Source organism: Oncorhynchus mykiss, chromosome 10 (assembly GCF_013265735.2).
Source record: "Oncorhynchus mykiss isolate Arlee chromosome 10, USDA_OmykA_1.1, whole genome shotgun sequence".
Taxonomy (NCBI): domain Eukaryota; kingdom Metazoa; phylum Chordata; class Actinopteri; order Salmoniformes; family Salmonidae; genus Oncorhynchus; species Oncorhynchus mykiss.
In genome coordinates this window covers 44,973,601-44,993,285 of record NC_048574.1, presented here as the reverse complement: position 1 = coordinate 44,993,285, position 19,685 = coordinate 44,973,601, and the positions used below count along the sequence as shown (strand labels likewise).

At 40.0% G+C, this 19,685-nt stretch overlaps 1 protein-coding gene across 3 annotated transcripts in view; it reads left to right on the top strand.

Annotated features, from left to right (window-relative positions):
* Positions 1-15,029: 15,029 nt before the first annotated feature.
* Positions 15,030-19,685, top strand: part of LOC110533119 (kelch-like protein 13) — a 99,650-nt gene continuing 94,994 nt past the window's right edge. For 2 of the 3 annotated variants that reach the window (XM_036990419.1, XM_036990418.1), the window contains exon 1: positions 15,030-15,141. The gene's annotated coding sequence lies outside the window, so the exon portion shown is untranslated. The remainder of the gene's footprint in view (positions 15,142-19,685) is intronic. The other variant, XM_036990420.1, reaches the window with a different exon arrangement.

The following is a 19,685-nucleotide window of genomic DNA, read 5'->3' as shown; positions in this document are numbered from 1 at the left end:
TGATTTGGTCACTTGTCTACTTCTTTCAGAGCTGTTCATTAAGGATTCACGTGTATTGTAAAATACATTATAGTATTTTACAATACAGAAGTGTTATAGTAGTGTTTTGTATTTTATTAGAATCCCAAATTGCGAAGGCAGAAGCCACTCTTGCTGGGGTCCAAATAGCAGTAAATGAATTTGTACAGTAATAGTTTAATGATGACCCTTGCTTAGGCTCGATACAATCACCCCAAAGTAAGTTAACTCTATTGGAACAGTGTTTAGCAATAGAGACCGAGGTTTGACATCCACAAGGGGTGTTGCACTGTTCGCTACGATGGTGTCAGCAGCAGAGGGAATAGTGTAACGACCATAGATATCCTATTATATTAGTATTCTGATTCCTAATTATATGGAGCTGTGGTTAGTAGCCTATGGGCTGGGAAACATGGGTTCGAGATCCGCAATTGTTTGGTTCACACCTGTTGTCCTTTGATTACAAGTTTTTTTTTTTTTTTACCGAGTCTTCTAGGCTTACTCTTTTAGCTCACTGACCGAAAGCATAGATTGGCTTGGGGAGCAAACGTAGTCTTCAGGTCTGCAGTAAAAATAAAAACACAATTAATCTTGTTAAAAAATATATAGTCTAGTTCTGGTCTATTAGTGAGTCATCTATAACATTGATTTATAAAACAAACAACGATATTGTCAGCACAATGCTTTCCTCTGTGCGGTTTTACACCTTAAATGAATGGTATATACTAACACTGCCACAAGCTGGACCACGCTTACTTTGTTTGGTTTTTGGATGTTTTGTGGCTATGAAAAAGAAATGAGGGTCTCGCCAAAATGGCGCTGTGCGCATTTCTCCGTATTAAAACTTGGAATTAAATTGTGAATCCCCTACAATTTAGCTATAGTTATATGTCGTTTGACTTTTCAATATTATTCACGACTAAATTTTATATTATTTCGTCGAGTTCAGCCCTGATAAAAACGTAAAGATAGCAAAACGACATAGCATCACGTCAAATGGACAGAAAGATTCCTGAAACTCAGGCTAATCTCTAGTTTCCACGATTATGCTGTTGACCCAGTGGATATTTCCCATCTTTCACTCCAAGCAAACCTCCTGCCTCTAAAAAAGGAAAGTCTGACAGTAACTTCAACTCAGCGGACATTGTCACCACGCGTTTGCAATTAATCAATAGTAGATCTGATGCTTTAAAAAAAAAGGATTGCTAGCAACGCGGTCCAAATTGTAGCGCTGAAAAATACTATTGACTTCGAATGTGCATATGTAACGGTTTAATTAAATAGTTAAATTCCTGCATTAATTGGGTATTATGCCATCTCCTGGTAGATTAGTGTGTTTACATAGTCTAATACACAGCGATAAAGGAATGGGATTCTGGGTCATCCACAGCAGATTTATGGAGAATTCTCGGTTTTCCATGTGGGTTTTATGCTAGCAAAATTTATTTTTTTCAAGTTGGTAGCTAACTTGAAAATGCGTCTTGTTTAGGAGTATTATTTATATCCCATCGACTAATGATCATTATTCCATACTGTGTGTCCCATCATTGCAAGTAATTCATGACACATGTATAAAGTATATGTTTTATAAACTCATAAACACCAGCCAGTGTATTAGCCGGATTTTGTTAGTTTAGGAAAATATGTGGAACATTCTAGGTGTATTATATTTCTTCGCCACAAGAGTGTGGCGTTTTTCAGGTTCATTTTATATATTTTGAATTCTAAAATGGATAATAGTTTATTCTGATGTTGTACATATGAGATTACACATGGAAATTATGTATTTATTTTATTATAGTAAATTAAGAATTGGTGGTTAAATCCACTATACGATCACAATGACTGATAGACGTTTCAATAGTTTTTATGTTAGTATATTATACAGCAGATGTATAGAGAATTGCTGTGGCAGTGCTATTTATATCCCGTCGACTACTGATCATTCATCCATACTGTGTATCCCATCTTTGCAGCTTTGGAAATAAATGAACCATCCATCCATTGATCCTTCCTCTGTTGATTTACTGACTTGAGGGACGGGACCAGGAAGGTCACACATAGTGATAAGAAATGAAATAAAAGGTTACTCACCTTGAAACGCGCATCCAGAAAGAAGGGCTCACTGACGCGTGTGAGAGACGGGTCACCGAAATAGAGAACTATTCAAGGCGTTGGAACTTGAAACTGCAGGGTGTCCCCGATGTGGAGATGCAATATGTACGTCAGGAGACCACACGGATCTGCCAAGCTATTCTCCTGGAGGAGAGGACCAAACTCCCTGAAGTGATTGACATCGTTCACCGTCTCGGCTCCAAACGTCCTAACAACTCCAAGCCCAGGAGCATCCTCATGCAGTTTACGCAGCAGGTCTACAGCGATGCGGTGTGGAAAGCAGCGAAGAAGTCCACCTACCTGCAAACCAAACGTTCTGAAGTTTAATGAGGATTTCTCCAGGGTTGATCGAGAGAGGAGGGGGAAGCTGTAGCCAGTGATTGGGGCAGCGCTTAAGCAGGGAAAGACTGCATATTATTTCTGGGCGAGTGCCTTCATCAATATAACTGAAATGTATCCCTTCCTGAGAGCATACAATTATTGCTGGATCAGTGCGTTCGTCCTATTTCTAAGCAGCACATATATGAGCTTTGCACGTTGGTGTGGACAATGAATGTATATAATTGTTTCTATTCTGTTTCTGATAGAAATGGGTTGTATTTCCTTTTTATAGAAAAAGGCCACTTCGGGAGTATTTTTGTTGCTGACTGACAGCTAGTTCATTTTAAATGTAGCTAATTGACAGCTAATTATTGTTGCATTTGTATTTTTACACTCAATAAGGTCTATGAATATGCTGCGGTTCTTGGTGTTTCTGCTCTGTACTCGGTAACCCTCCTGTGAGCACTTGACAACCATTCCTTTAGTGTCCTCTTTTCTTCTCCGTGTTCTCGTTCACCTAGTCTTTGTCAATAGTTTCTCTTAATGCTAGGAGGTTAAGACACACTGTGAAACATAAAGCCTTGTTTCTTTTTCTTAATTAATCAACTGAAAACTGTTTGTTTCTACTGTAAATTATGCTTACTTTTGGAGGTCGCAATGGGGTAAATGATATTTGGCTCTCACATTGTTCGGAACGATCAGCAGGTGTTGCTACATTAAAACATTGTTTTGGTGGTGTCATTTTGCATTCAGATCGTGACTCAAGTGGTTATTATCTTTGTCGTATAATTTAATTTAGTCAAACGATTTTGGTTACTGTTTATGGGTGTAACTTCTTGATGCTGTAGAAAATCGAATTTTATATTGGGTATCTGAATTTCCCAGCTCCTTACTCTTAATAGGTGGAGATTTTAATATTGCTTTGGATAATTATCTTGATAAGTGGCCTCTGCGGCAGTCTACTTCACTGAATGCCAATCTATAGTTATTTATGCAGAAGTTTGATCTAGTGGATATATATGGAGAGAGAAGTTTCCTCTTGAGAGATCCTATACCTGGTGTAAAACATGTACTAGACGTTCACTTATTGACTATGGTTTCAGAGGGCTTAAGAAACGAGGTTTCTATTCATATTCTTAACAACAGACAATAGAGCTATTTGCATACAAGTTTCAATATTTCCCTGTAATGATAGTCAATGCAAAGCTTCACACTGGAAACTGAATAGCTGCATATTAAAACATGAAATAGTCAAATTTGATATAGGTTTTACTATACATTTTTTGAATAAAGCCCAGAGGCTTCTACAGTTTGAAATGGCTAAATATTTAAGAAAATATAGCAGTGATCTTGCAGTGATGTTGCAGTGATCTTGCAGAAGGATAGAAGAGGAAGAGGAAAATGTTATATCAAGAATTACCTCGCTCTTCCAGAGACCTAACAGTTTTTCAGATACGGATAAAGCTGAGTTAATTAACCCTCCTGTTGTGTTCGTTTCATGTTAATTCATTCAGTGTTCCCGGTCCAAAATGACCAACCCATTATAGCTGATTATAAATCCATAATAATACATATATTATCACCTAATGTTGTGTTTGATCTTTTTATCAACTTAAGTTCTTGTGAACATTACAATTTTTGAAATTCTATTTGCTATTTATGGCTTGTAGGCCTCATTGACCTGAGCTCATATAACTTGTTTTTGAGTAAAAAAAAAGGCATAATTTATGGATTATTCAGATGAAACATATTGTGCAATTTATCACAGACTACTTTGTGTCAAAGTTTAACAAGGACTCGCTCCTCCTCACAAGTGTCATGATCTAAGATATGATCAAGAGCCTCACATACAGTATATTGTTTGGTCATTGTGCTGCCACAGAATGAATTGTGAGCAAGGCCTCACTCACAATTCTCTTCTAAATGTTAACTATTGATTCTTCTGATCAAGAATGATGTGATAATCCCATCTCTTTAGAGGAAATTACAGAGGCTATTGATCGCCTTCAAATTAACAAATCCTCTGGGGTTGATGGTATTACTGCAGAATTCTGCGAAGTTTTCCCAAATAATTGTCTCTCTTTCTATTGGAAGTGCACTCTGACAGTATAGCCAATGAAGCACTCCCTTCCACTCTAAAGCAAGGTTTAATTACTATAATTCCTAAACCCCCAAAATACTTGTTACTCGTTGATAATTGGCGTCCAATTTGCCTTTTAAATAACGATTACAAGTTAATAATAGCACTTGTCGTTGCTAAATGATGAAAGGCTGTTTTGGATGCCATTATAGATGAGTCCCAGTCAGGGTTTATGAGAAATAGACACATCTCAAACAATGTTAGACTGGTATTAGATATCATAGATTACTCAGATTTGGTCTCTGATGAGAGTTTTATACTCTTTGGATTTGTATAAAGCCTTTGATTTTCCCACTTCTCATACTGTGTAATTACAATATTGAAAACAATCGAGATTGATTGATTTAAATTCCATAAACAATCCCTTTTTAGCATGGTCTTTGACCTACAAGCACAATTTATCTCCACACAGATATTTCACTGGAACAATAGAGATATCTTATGTTAAGGCAAGTCGTTATTTTTGAGAAATGGATACAAAACAACTGTTCAATGATAAAGGTATTTTATTTTATTGTGCTGAATTCTTGCTTTTTGTAAGATACCGATAACTCCTAAGGAATTTGCTGTAGTTTTTGATGCAATCCCCTCTGGAGTTATTGTACTTTTTAAGGATGTAGACAAATCTATCCCCTCTTCATTACCTTCTCCTGATCCAGTTGACTCAACAGTAGGAAAGATGGGTTCCTCTCCTTCTGTTTTGAAAAACAATAGGAAAATATGTGCCATATTTCAATGTGATGTTGTTTCAGTCCCATATGTCATGTCTTTCTGGAATGGCTTTTTAAGAAATATTAATTGGAAAATGTTTGGTGTCTTTCTCAAAAGTTTATTTGAACTAATACGATTAAAGAAGTTTCTTTATAAATTAATTCACAAGTGCTACCCTACTAAACATTATCTTGAAAAGGGAAAAAAAGACATGGATGTTTCCTGTACCTTCTGTAATGAACATCCGGAGACTGCTTTACATTTATTTGGGTATTGCTCTTATACCTGGAAGCTGTGAGAAGATATCTGTAGATTTGTTTTAGATCATATACACTACCGGTCAAAAGTTTTAGAACACCTACTCATTCATGGGTTTTTCTTTATTTTTACTACTTTCTACATTCTAGAATAATAGTGAACATCAAAAACAGGCCCCCCTGTTAATTGAAATGCATTCCAGGTGACTACCTCATGAAGCTGGTTGAGAGAATGTCAATTGACAATGTCAATGTGTGCAAAGCTGTCATCAAGGCAAAGGGTGGCTATTTGAAGAATCTCAAATATAAAATATATTTTGATTTGTTATACCATATTTGGTTACTACATTTCAATTTGAAATCACCTTTATTTAACCAAGTAAGCTAGCTGAGAACAAGTTCTCATTTACAACTGCGACCTGGCCAAGATAAAGCAAAGCAGTGTGTCACAAACAACAACACAGAGTTACACATGGAATAAACAAGCATACAGTCAATAACACAATAGAAAAAAAGAAAGTATATACAGTGTGTACAAATGTTGTGAGGAGGTAGGCAATAAATTGGCCATAGTAGCGAAGTAATTCCAATTTAGCAGATTAACACTGGAGTGATAAATGAGCAGATGATGATGTGCAAGTAGAGATACTGGTGTGCAAAAGAGTGGAAAAGTAAATAAAAACAATATGGGGATGAGGTAGGTAGATTAGGTGGGCTATTTACAGATGGACTATGTACAGCTGCAGCAATCGGTTAGCTGATCAGATAGCTGATGTTTAAAGTTAGTGAGGGAAATATAAGTCTCCAGCTTCAGCGATTTTTGCAATTCGTTCCAGTCACTGGCAGCAGAGAACTGGAAGGAAATGCGGCCAATAGAGGTGTTGGCTTTGGGGATGTCCAGTGAGATATACCTGCTGGAGCACGTGCTATGGGTGGGTGTTGTTATCGTGACCAGTGAGCTGAGATAAAACAGAGCTTTACCTAGCATAGACTTATAGATGACCTGGAGCCAGTGAGTCTGGCGACGAATATGTAGTGAGGGCCAGCCGACTAGAGCATACAGGTCGCAGTGGTGGGTGGTATAAGGGGCTTTGCTAACAAAACGGATGGCACTGTGATAGACTGCATCCAGTTTGCTGAGTAGAGTATTGGAGGCTATTTTGTAGATGACATCACCGAAGTCGAGGATCAGTAGGATAGTCAGTTTTACTAGGGTAAGTTTTAGAATGGCCGATTAATTAGGACCGATTTCAAGTTTTCATAACAATTGGAAATCGGTATTTTTGGGTGATTTTTTTAAATTATTTTTTTACACCTTTATTTAATCTTTATTAACTAGGCAAGTCAGTTAAGAACACATTCTTATTTTCAATAACGGTGGGTTAACTGCCTCATTCAGGGGCAGAAAGACAGATTTTCACCTTGTCAGCTCGGGGGATCCAATCTTGCAACCTTACAGTTAACTAGTCCAACGCAATAAGGATCTGCCTCTCTCTCGTTGCACTCCACAAGGAGACTGCCTGTTACGCAAATGCAGTAAGCCAAGGTAAGTTGCTAGCTAGCATTAAACTTATCTTATAAAAAACAATCAATCATAATCACTAGTTAACTACACATGGTGGATGATATTACTAGATATTATCTAGCGTGTCCTGTGTTGCATATAATCTGACTGAGCATACAAGCATCTAAGTATCTAAGCATCTGACTGAGCGGAGGTAGGCATAAGCAGGCACGTAAACATTCATTCAAACAGCACTTTCGTGCGTTTTGCCAGCAGCTCTTCCTTGTGCGTCAAGCATTGCACTGTTTATGACTTCAAACCTATCAACTTCCGAGTTAATAGCGTTTCAAACTTCACTCGCGCTGAGCCTTGGGGTGGTTGTTTCCCTTGCTCTGCATGGGTAATGCTGCTTTGATGTGGTGGCTGTTGTTGTGTTGCTGGTTCAAGCCCAGGGAGGAGCGAGGAGAGGGACAGAAGCTATACTGTTACACTGGCAATACTAAAGTGCCTATAAGAACATCCAATAGTCAAAGGTTAATGAAATACAAATGGTATAGAGGGAAATAGTCCTATAATAACTACAACATAAAACTTCTTACCTGGGAATATTGAAGACTAATGTTAAAAGGAACCACCAGCTTTCATATATTCTCATGTTCTGAGCAAGGAACTGAAATGTTAGCTTTCTTACATTGCACATATTGCACTTTTACGTTCTGCTCCAACACTTTGTTTTTGCATTATTTAAACTAAATTGAACATGTTTCATTATCTACTTGAGGCTAAATTGATTTAATTGATGTATTATATTAAGTTAAAATAAGTGTTAATTCAGTTTTGTTGTAATTGTCATTATTGCCACCCAGAGTCTCTGGTTGCACAGCTGGCGCAGCAGTACAGCGCCCTTAACCACTGTGCCACCCGGGAGGCTGCAAAGCCTTTCTTAATCAACGTCATTGTTATTTAAGATATATTCATCAATGTTTATTTGAGTTTAAAAAAACTCTGTTTATTACTTTTGAGAATGAAATTGAATAATATACTGTATAAACACTTTCTTCTTCTCATAACAAAAAAGTAATTAAAACTTTCAATGTTTGCAGTTTTTACAAGGTCTTCATGTAATGTATTGTCTTTATTCCCCTGACTGTTGTTTGTATACTCTGTTTTTCTATATTGTATATTTTGAAGTGCTTTACAAAAATAAAATAATAAAATAAGTTGCCTATACCAGCTACCAGCATGGATACTTTACGTCCCTTGCTATTGGGCACATTCGATTATGCTGAGCTATGGGGCAGCAGTCTATGGCCCGTGATGTGAAAAGGTAAAAGCTGGTGATGGAAGAGAGCCCTTCTCAAAAGAACAGTAATCTGCTCATCTTGGTCATGTCTACAATGCCAACCTGGTCTCAGAGCATTTCGCATTATTCTGTATGTAAATCTGAGAATCTCCAACTAGTATGATATGTAAAGTTTTGTATGGTATGTATTAATTTGTGGATGTCCATCACCCATTTCGTATTATATGTTACGCATGAGCAAAACATACAAAATGTTACTATTTCAAAAAGCTTATGAGAATTATAGCTAGGTGGCTAACATTAGCTAGGCTAGGGATTAGGGTTAAGTTTCGGTTTAGGAATTAGGCTAAAGGGTTAGCTAAAAAGGTTTAAAGTTGTCCGTGATGAGATTCGACCTCGCAACCTTGGGGTTGCTTGCCATTTGAGTTACATGCATGTGGAAAATGCATCATACGGGCTGATTTCAAGACATTGACCCCAATCGTAATTTCCTGTTGAACGCGGAACGAGGGAGAGCTTGGTTTGTTGTTTTGGAAAGTTTGTTGTTTTGAAAAGTTTCTTAGTAGCTAGCTAACTTAAAAGTTTGGACCCAGCGACGTAGTTGGAATCAGTTGCTGGGACTGCTATTCTCTGTCCAGTGATTCTGACGATCAAGGCCAGGTCTGAGGATCTATTTGGCATAGCAGATAGCCTAGCTGCTAGCTAGCTGCCTATCAAGCTATCAGGGTTTTCTTGAGGGCTTGAACGCAGCCCGCAACGCGTTTAGCCATTGTGGCTGAGACAGTGGATTGTTCTGGGTTTGCGGCTGTCTGCCACCCCTATGTCATTGAGAGGGGACATCAGTTCTGTGTGTGAATCCATGATATCAATGATGGAGAAATCTCGAGGGATAATCAAGGCGGAACGACATGGTTGCGGACGGAATTGCAGAATCTCCACATGAGTCCTGGACAGAGTATAAGGACAAAGTGAGGGAAATGATTTCTGAGAAATTGAAGATGGACCACGGAAAGATTTGAGGTGGAGTGAGCCCACAGGATTGGAAAACCCACCATCGGCCCAGGTGACAGGCCCAGATAGATAGAGGTCAAGTTCATGAGGTAGAAGCACAAGGTAGCTGTTCTGGAAAGAGCCAAGAACTTGAGAGGAACGTATATCTTCCTCAACGAGGACTTATCCCAGCCATGAAAGATGCCAGAGCGCGTTGTGACATGCTTACATCTGCTATGAGAGGCTCATTGTCCATCCTCCCTCCCAGAAGCTTGGAAGGGGTGAGAGAGCCAAGCCAATGGGTTCGTAGCTTCAACCCTGCACACACACACACGCACACACCAATTGATTAACAGACTGCTGAATGTATTTTATTGACTTATATTTTTTTATCTTGCTTTTGCTTTGTTTGCTCTTTTCCATATTATGTATATCTCTGATAAGCTACCCAGGAAAGGGCTGAAAATGGCCCTTATTAATATATGTAGCCTTAGAAATAAGATTCATGAAATCAATAACTTGCAAACATCAGATAACATTCATATATTAGGCATTTCTGAGACTCAATTAGATCATTCATTTGATGATTCAGCAGTAGCAATACAATGATATAACATCAATAGAAGAGACATAAATTATTATGGGGAGGTGTTGCTGTATATATTCAGAGCCATATCCCTTTAATGCTTGGATAAGATCTTATGTCAAGTCTTATTGAAGTGTTGTGGTTGCAGATTCACTTGGCACATCTAAAGCCTTTTCTTTTGTGGTGTTGCTATAGGCCACCAAGTGTTAACAGTCAGTATTTAAATAATATGTATGAAATGCTTGACAGTGTATGTGATGTAAACAGAGAGGTCTATTTTCTTGGGGACCTGAATATTGACTGGTTTTCATCAAGCTGTCAGCTCAAGAGGAAGCTTCTCACTGTAACCAGTGCCTGTAATCTGGTTCAGGTTATTAATCAACCTACCAGGGTGTTTACAAACACTACAGGAACAAGATCATCCACATGTATCGATCAGATTTGTACTAATTCTGTAGAACTTTGTTCTAAAGCTGTATCCGTACCCATTGGATGCAGTGATCACAATATAGTGGCTATATCCAGGAAAGCCAAAGTTCCAAAAGCTGGGCCTAAAAGTGTGTATAAGAGATCTGCACTTGATGAATTTATTAAATTGTTACATGCACCTGTTAAGAAACTGACTGTTAAGGCACCATGAAATGATGAGGAATATAAAAACTGTATGGTTGAAAGAGACGGGGCAAAAGGAGTGGCAAATAATCTGACTAGCTGATTTACTGCAAATGGAGAAATTATGTGACTAAACTCAACAAAAAGAAGAGGAAACTGTATTATGAAGCCTAGATCAATGATATAAAACTTTATAGTACTTTAAATGAAATTATGGGAAGAAAGACTAATTCAACTCCATCTTTCATCGAATCCGATGGCTTATTCATCACAAAACCATTTGATGTTGCCAATTATTTTAATGATGACTTTATTGGCAAAGTGGGCAAACTTAGGCAGGAAATGCCAACAGTGAACAGTGATCCATCGTATTCATGCATAAAAAAAAACCAAATAATTAAAGAAAAGCATTGCAAGTTTGAATTTTGTGAAGTTAGTGTGGGAGAGGCGGAAAATTATTGTTATCGATCAATAATGACAAACCTACTGGTATTGACAATTTACGAGTGGCTATAGAGTCAGCTACCATCCTCAGTAGCTTTCCATCTATCTGTCATATCTTGAATCTGAACCTAGTGGAGTCTAGAATCCTCAGGCCGGGAGGGAAGCCAAAGTAATTCCGCTATCCAAGAGTGGTAAAGCGGCCTGGTTCTAACAGCAGACCTATCAGCTTGCTGCCAGCTCTTACTTAGCAAACTGTTGGAAAAAATAGTTTGACCAAATGCAGGTAACAAAGTAACAACACATCCGCCACGCTGATCCTCAACGGGATTCCCATCAGGGGTGCGTGCTCAGTCTCCTCCTGTACTCCTCATTCACTCATGACTGCATGGCCATGCACGATTCCAACACCATCATCAAGTTTGCCGATGACACAACAGTGGTAGGCCTGATCACCAACAATGACGAGACAGCCTATAGGGAGGAGGTCAGATACCTGGCTGTGTGGTGCCAGGACTACAACCTCTCCCTCAACGTGATCACGACAAAGGAGATGATTGTGGACTACAGGAAATGGAGGACCGAGCACGTCCCCACTCTCATCGAAGGGGATGCAGTGGAGCAGATTGAGAACATCAAGTTCCTTGGTGTCCACATCACCAAAAAACTGAATGGTCCAAACACACCAAGACAGTCATGAAGAGGGCACGAAAAAACCTATTTCCCCTCAGGAGACTGAAAAGATTTGGCATGGGTCCTCAGATTCTCGAAAGGTTCTTCAGCTGCACCATCGAGAGCATCCTGACTGGTTGCATCACTGCCTGGTATGGCAACTGCTCGGACTCCAACCACAAGGCACTACAGAGGGTGGTGCGTATGGCCCAGTACATCACTGGGGCAAAGCTTCCTGCCATCCAGGACCTTTAGTGGAGCAAAAAAAGTATTTAGTCAGCCACCAATTGTTCAAGTTCTCCCACTTAAAAAGATGAGAGAGGCCTGTAATTGTCATCATAGGTACACTTCAACTATGACAGACAAAATGAGAAAAAAAATCCAGAAAATCACATTGTAGGATTTTTAATGAATTGATTTGCAAATTATGGTGGAAAACAAGTATTTGGTCACCTACAAACAAGCAAGATTTCTGGCTCTCACAGACCTGTAACTTCTTCTTTAAGAGGCTCCTCTGTCCTCCACTCGTTACCTGTATGAATGGCACCTGTTTGAACTTGTTATCAGTATAAAAGACACCTGTCCACAACCTCAAACAGTCACACTCCAAACTCCACTATGGCCAAGACCAAAGAGCTGTCAAAGGACACCAGAAACAAAATTGTAGACCTGCACCTGCCTGGGAAGACTGAATCTGCAATAGGTAAGCAGCTTGGTTTGAAGAAATCAACTGTGGGAGCAATTATTAGGAAATGGAAGACATACAGTACAAGACCACTGATAATCTTCCTCGATCTGGGGCTCCACGCAAGATCTCATACCGTGGGGTCAAAATGATCACAAGAACGGTGAGCAAAAATCCCAGAACCACACGGGGGGGACCTAGTGAATGACCTGCAGAGAGCTGGGACCAAAGTAACAAAGCCTACCATCAGTAACACACTACGCCGCCAGGGACTCAATCCTGCAGTGCCAGACGTGTCCCCCTGCTTAAGCCAGTACATGTCCAGGCCCGTCTGAAGTTTGCTAGAGAGCATTTGGATGATCCAGAAGAAGATTGGGAAAATGTCATATGGTCAGATGAAACCAAAATATAAGTTTTTGGTAAAAACTCAACTCGTCGTGTTTGGAGGACAAAGAATGCTGAGTTGCATCCAAAGAACACAATACCTACTGTGAAGCATGGGGGTGGAAACATCATGCTTTGGGGCTGTTTTTCTGCAAAGGGACCAGGACGACTGATCCGTGTAAAGGAAAGAATGAATGGGGACATGTATCGTGAGATTTTGAGTGAAAACCTCCTTCCATCAGCAAGGGCATTGAAGATGAAATGTGGCTGGGTCTTTCAGCATGACAATGATCCCAAACACACCGCCCGGGCAACGAAGGAGTGGCTTCGTAAGAAGCATTTCAAATCTTTGGAGGGAGTTTAAAGTCCGTGATACCCAGCAACAGCCCCAAAACATCACTGCTCTAGAGGAGATCTGCATGGAGGAATGGGCCAAAATACCAGCAACAGTGTGTGAAAACCTTGTGAAGACTTACAGAAAACATTTGACCTCTGTCATTGCCAACAAAGGGTATATAACAAAGTATTGAGATAAACTTTTGCTATTAACCAAATACTTATTTTCCACCATAATTTGCAAATAAATTAATTAAAAATCCTACAATGTGATTTTCTGGATTTTTTTTCTCATTTTGTCTGTCATAGTTGAAGTGTACCTATGATGAAAATTACTGGCCTCTCTCATCTTTTTAAGTGGGAGAACTTGCACAATTGGTGGCTGACTAAATACTTTTTTGCCCCACTGTAAATACTATGCATGCCAGTCTGTCTTGGCTAATAGTTGAAGAGCGACTGACTGCATCACTTCTTATTTTTGTAAGGAACATTAATGTGTTGAAAATGCCAAATTGTTTGCATAGTCAACTTAGACACAGCTCTGACACACACACTTACCCCACCAGACACGAGGGCTTTTTTCACAGTCCCCAAATCTAGAACAAATTCAAGAAAGCATACAGTACCATATAGAGCCATTACCGCATAGAACTCCGTTTCACCTCACATTGCTCAATTGAACAGCAAGCCCGGTTTCAAAAACCAGATAAAGCAATGCCTCTCCCCTATTTGACCTATTTAGTTTGTGTGTATATATTGATATGCAGGCTACATGTGCCTATTTTATCGATGTAGTTCTGTCCTTGAGCTGTTCTTGTCTGATCTGTTCATGTTCTGTATTATGTAATGCTTCGTGTTTTGTGTGGACCCCAGGATTTAACTTTACTATGTTACATCTTGTCTATGAGACCAGGCTGACAAGGCAGCCTCCAGAAACATACAATCTCTTTTCCATTAAATATACTGAACAAAGATACGTAACATGTAAAGTGTTGGTTTCATGAGCTGAAATAAAAGTTTCCAGAAATTGTTCATTTGCACAAAAAGCTTATTTCTCAAAAAATTTGGGCACATATTTGTTTACATCCCTGTAAGTGAGCATTTAAGATAATCCATCCACATGACAGATGTGGTATATCAAGAAGCTGATTAAACAGCATGATCATTACACAGGTGCACCTTGTGCTGGGGACAAAAGATCACTCTAAAATGTGCAGTTTTGTCACACAACACAATGCCACAGATGTCTCAAGTTTTGAAGGAACGTGCAATGGGCATGCTGACTGCAGGAATGTCCACCAGGGCTGTTGCCAGATAATTCAATTTTCATTTCTCTACCATATGTCGCCTCCAACTTTGTTTTAGAGAATTTGGCAGTAGTCCAACCAGTCTCACAACCACAGACCACGTGTAACCACTCCAGCCCAGGACCTTAGTATTTATGTGTGTTATGAAGTCCTTTTGTGGGGAAAAACTCATTCTGATTGGCTGGGCCTGGCTCTACAGTGGGTGGACCTGGCTCCCATGTGGGTGGGCATATGCTTTCGGGGCGGCAGGGTAGCCTAGTGGTTAGAGCGTTGAACTAGTAACCGGAAGGTTGTGAGTTCAAACCCCCGAGCTGACAAGGTACAAATCTGTCGTTCTGCCCCTGAACAGGCAGTTAACCCACTGTTCCCAGGCCGTCATTGAAAATAAGAATTTGTTCTTAACTGACTTGCCTGGTTAAATAAAGGTAAAATAAAAATAAATAAATTACACAGCCTAATTGATGTTATTTAAATTAACTGATTTCCTTATATGAACTGTAACTCAGTAAAATCTTTGAATTTGTTGCGTTTATACTTTTGTTCAGTATAGTTTTCATTTAAACTGGTACCTGGCTCACTCCCGGGAGACAGCCCGGTTCCAAAACGAATGCGATCCATTTTCGCCGGTGCAAGATTCGTCTACCGGGGCCAGATTAATCGAATCCCCTCATTTGTTATGCTGGAGGCGGACCTTAGTGAGATCCATGAGTGGATTTGAGGGTTTAAGAAGAAAAATAAGGACGTATCCCGTAGTTGCAGGTAGGAATTTCGCCATTTAATAGCTGAGTGTATTTTATATGTAAGCAGTTGAATATAACATAAAACGCAACCCAAAGTTGCCAATTATGGTTAACTAACGTTAGCTAGAGAAGTAAGTAGCTTCAGATGAAGCTCGCTAGCTAGCTATGTTGACTGGTAGCCATGCTGTATGGTTTGGGTTGTCTTTCCATCAAATGATCTCTCCCGGCGACGGCGACTTGGTATAAATTGATACTGCGTAACAGGTTTAAACAAACCACGATATATAGCTAGCTAGGTTAAAATACGTTCCACATGTCTTTCTTATTGCCCTGATGTAAACATTTCACCTGTTGTTTACGAAGTAACGTTATGTGGTGAATCCATTTGATTTGAACGTTAGCAAGCTTTTCACTTGCTTGACCATGAATGTTTGTAATACATATTTGTTGTAACTAGCTAATGCTAGCTAGGCAGCCTGTAGCTATAACGTTAGCTAGCTAACGCTCAGCTTTTCAGAGCAGTGGTGGGCTTGCTATGTAGTTAAACAATTAGCAAGCAAACGTTAGTCTGCTAAATTTCCAAAGTTGACAATACATGTCCTACATCCATGGCTATCCGGACTGTGTATACAGGGCTCAGCTGTGAAAGAGACCTTCGTCTCAACATAACTCCCTGTTAAAATAAAGGTGACAAAAAAATCATGGGTTCCTTTGCGGCTAAGGTAAGGGGCTAAGAGTTGGACTGACTGTACAGCAGCTAGCTCGTTAATGTTATCTGTTTGGTTCGCTAGTATAAACTCCGGTGAAGCATAGCATGGAGAATGATGAGATTTACCCAGTCACGAAGAAGCGTGAGATTTGAGAAACAAGCTGTGGATAAGAATATGAAATTGAAACTAGTATATCGAGTGGGCGCTGTCCCTTAATTTCTCCAGTTTCAGATGACAGTCTAGCTAGACACCTCGCTGCTCCTGGTCTCTGGAATTGACTGACACATTTAGCGAATGATCTTGAACATCTGAAATGTGGCCCACTCAATTGCTATGCACAGTTTGTACAGCATCCGTCAGAAGGCCTTTTCATGTTAATGATTTGTTTGTAATTTAATGTTGGTCTAGGTGATGCATCAGGGAAGTGGATGTATTTACTGAAATAGGTGGTGTCATGGGGTTTCAAATCAAAATCAAATTTTTATTGGTCACGTAAAAATGACACTCATAGGACTTTATGTTACACAGATGTTATTTCGGGTGTAGCGAAATGCTTGAATTCCTAGCTCCAACAGTGTAGTAGTATTTAACAATACACACACAAAGTAAAATAATGGAATTAAGAAATGTCTAAATATTAGGAGGAGCAATTTTGAATAGAGTATATACATATGAAATGAGAAACTGTATGTAAACATTATTAAAGTGACCAGTGGTTACATGTTTATGTAGATAGGGCAGCAGCCTCTAAGGTGCAGGGTTGTGTAACCGGGTGGTAGCGGGCTAGTGACAGTAACTAAGTTCAGGGCAGGGTACTGGGTGGAGGCTGGCTAGTGATGGCTATTTAACAGTCTGATGGCCTGGATGAGATAGAAGCTGTTTTTCAGTCTCTCTCCTAGCTTTGATGCACATGTACTAGAGGTCGACCGATTATGATTTTTCAATACCGATACCGATTTATTGGAGGACAAAAAAGCCGATACCGATTAATCGGTCGATTTTTCAAATTTATTTGTAATAATGACAATAATACAGAATGAACACTTATTTTAACTTAATATAATACATCAATAGAATCAATTTAGCCTCAAATAAATAATGAAACAAGTTCAATTTGCTTTAAATAATGCAAAAACAAAGTGTTGGAGAAGATGGTAAAAGTGCAATATATGTGCCATGTAAGAAAGCTTACGTTAAAGTTCCTTGCTCAGAACATGAGAACATATGAAAGCTGGTGGTTCCTTTTAACATGAGTCGTCAATATTCCCAGGTAAGAAGTTTTAGGTTGTAGTTATTATAGCAATTATAGGACTATTTCTCTCTCTACCTTTTGTATTTCATTAACCTTTGACTATTTGATGTTCTTATAGGCACTTTAGTATTGCTAGTGTAACAGTATAGCTTCTGTACCTCTCCTCGCTCCTCCCTGGGCTCGAACCAGGAACACAACGACAACAGCCACCCTCGAAGCAGCATTACCCATGCAGAGCAAGGGGGATAACTACTCCAAGTCTCAGAGCGAGTGACGTTTGAAACGCTATTAGCGCATACCCCGCTAACTAGTTAGCCATTTCACATCGGTTACACGAGCCTAATCTCGGGAGTTGATAGGCTTGATGTCAAACAGCAGGGCTGCTGGCAAAATGCACGAAAGTGCTGTTTGAATGAATGCTTATGAGCCTGCTGGTGCCTACCATCGCTCAGTCAGACTGCTCTATCAAATCATAGACTTAATTATAACATAACACACACAAATGCGAGCCTTAGGTCATTAATATGGTCGAATCCGGAAACTATCATCTCGAAAACGAGACGTTTATTCTTTCAGTGAAATACGGAATCGTTCCTTATTTTATCTAACCGGTGGCATCCATCAGTCTAAATATTCCTGTTACATTGCACAACTTTCAATGTTATGTCATAATTACATAAAATTCTGGCAAATTAGGCGTCCCAAACTGTTGCATATACCCTGACTCTGCGAGCAATGAACGCAAGAGAAGAGACACAATTTCACCTGGTTAATATTGCCTGCTAACCTGGATTTCTTTTAGCTAAATATGCAGGTTTAAAAATATATACTTCTGTGTATTGATTTTAAGGAAGGCATTGGTGTTTATGGTTAGGTACATGTTGGAGCAATGACAGTCCTTTTTCGCGAATGCGCACTGCATCGATTATATGCAACGCAGGACAAGCTAGATAAATTCGTAATATCATCAACCATGTGTAGTTATAACTAGGGATTATGATTAATTAAGTTTAATGCTAGCTAGCAACTTACTGCATTCGTGTAACAGGCGGGCTCCTCGTCAGGCAGGTGGCATTGGACTAGTTAACTATACGGTTGCAAGATTGAATCCCTGATCTGACAAGGTAAAAATCTGTCGTTCTGCCCCTGAACAAGGCAGTTAACCCACCGTTCCTAGGCTGTCATTGAAAATAAGAATGTGTTCTTAACTGACTTGCCCAGTTAAATAAAGATTAAATAAAGGTGCAAAAAAAATAAAATCAGATTATGAAAACTTGAAATCGGCCCTAATTAATCGGCCATTCCGATTAATCGGTCGACCTCTAACATGTACTGCAAGGTCAGAGCTCCTGGATGGCAGGCAGCTTAGCCCCAGTGATATACTGGGCCGTACACACTACCGTCTGTAGTGCTTTGCGGTCAGAGGCCGAGCAATTGCCGTACCAGGCAGTGATGCAACCATTGCTCAACCATGCTCTCGATGTTGCAGCTGTATAAATCCTTTTGAGGATCTTTGGACCCATGACAAATCTTTTTAGTTTCCTGAGGGGGAATAGGCTTTGTCGTGCCCTCTTCACGACTGTCTTGTTGTGTTTGGACAATGAAGTTTGTTGTTGATGTGGACACCAAGGAACTTGAAGCTCTCAACCTGCTCCACTACAGCCCCGTCGATGAGAATGGGGGCGTGCTCGGTCCTCCTTTTCCTGTAGTCCACAATCATCTCCTTAGTCTTGGTTACGTTGAGGGATAGGTTGTTGTTCTGGCACCACCCGGCCAGGTCTCTGACCACCTCCCTATAGGCTGTCTCGTTGTTGTCGGTGATCAGGCCTACCACTGTTGTCATCTGTAAACTTAATGATGGTGTTGGAGTCGTGCCTGGCCATGCAGTCGTGGGTGAACAGGGCGTACAGGAGGGGACTGAGCACGCACCCCAGTGGAGCTCCAGTGTTGAGGATCAGCGTGGCAGATGTGTTGCTAGCTACCCTCACCACCTGGGGGCGGCCCGTCAGGAAGTCCAGAATACAGTCCCAGGATCCTTAGCTTAGTTATGAGCTTTGCGGGTACTATGCTAAGCTGTAGTCAATAAATAGCATTCTCACATAAGTGTTCCTTTTGTCCAGGTGGGAAAGGGCAGTATTCAGTGCAATAGATATTGCATCATCGGTGGATCTGTTTGGGCGGTATGCAAATTGGAGTGAGTCTAGGGTTTCTGGGATAATGGTGTTGATGTGAGCCATTACCAACCTTTCAAAGCACTTCATGGCTACGGACGTGAGTGCTACAGGTCTGTAGTCATTTAGGCAGGTTGCCTTTGTGTTCTTGGGCAGAGGGACTATGGTGGTCTGCTTGAAACATGTTGGTATTACAATCAGGGACATGTTGAAAATGTTAGAAGACACATTTCAGTTGGTCAGCACATGCCCGGAGCACACGTCCTGGTAATCAATCTGGCCCCGCAGTCTTGTGAATGTTGACCTGTTTAAAAACTTATTGACGCTACCCATCCCTGTCGCGGGATCATTTTCGTCAGCAACCGCTGAATAGCATAGCGCAACAGTCAAATAATATTACTAAAAAATATTAATATTCATGAAATCACAA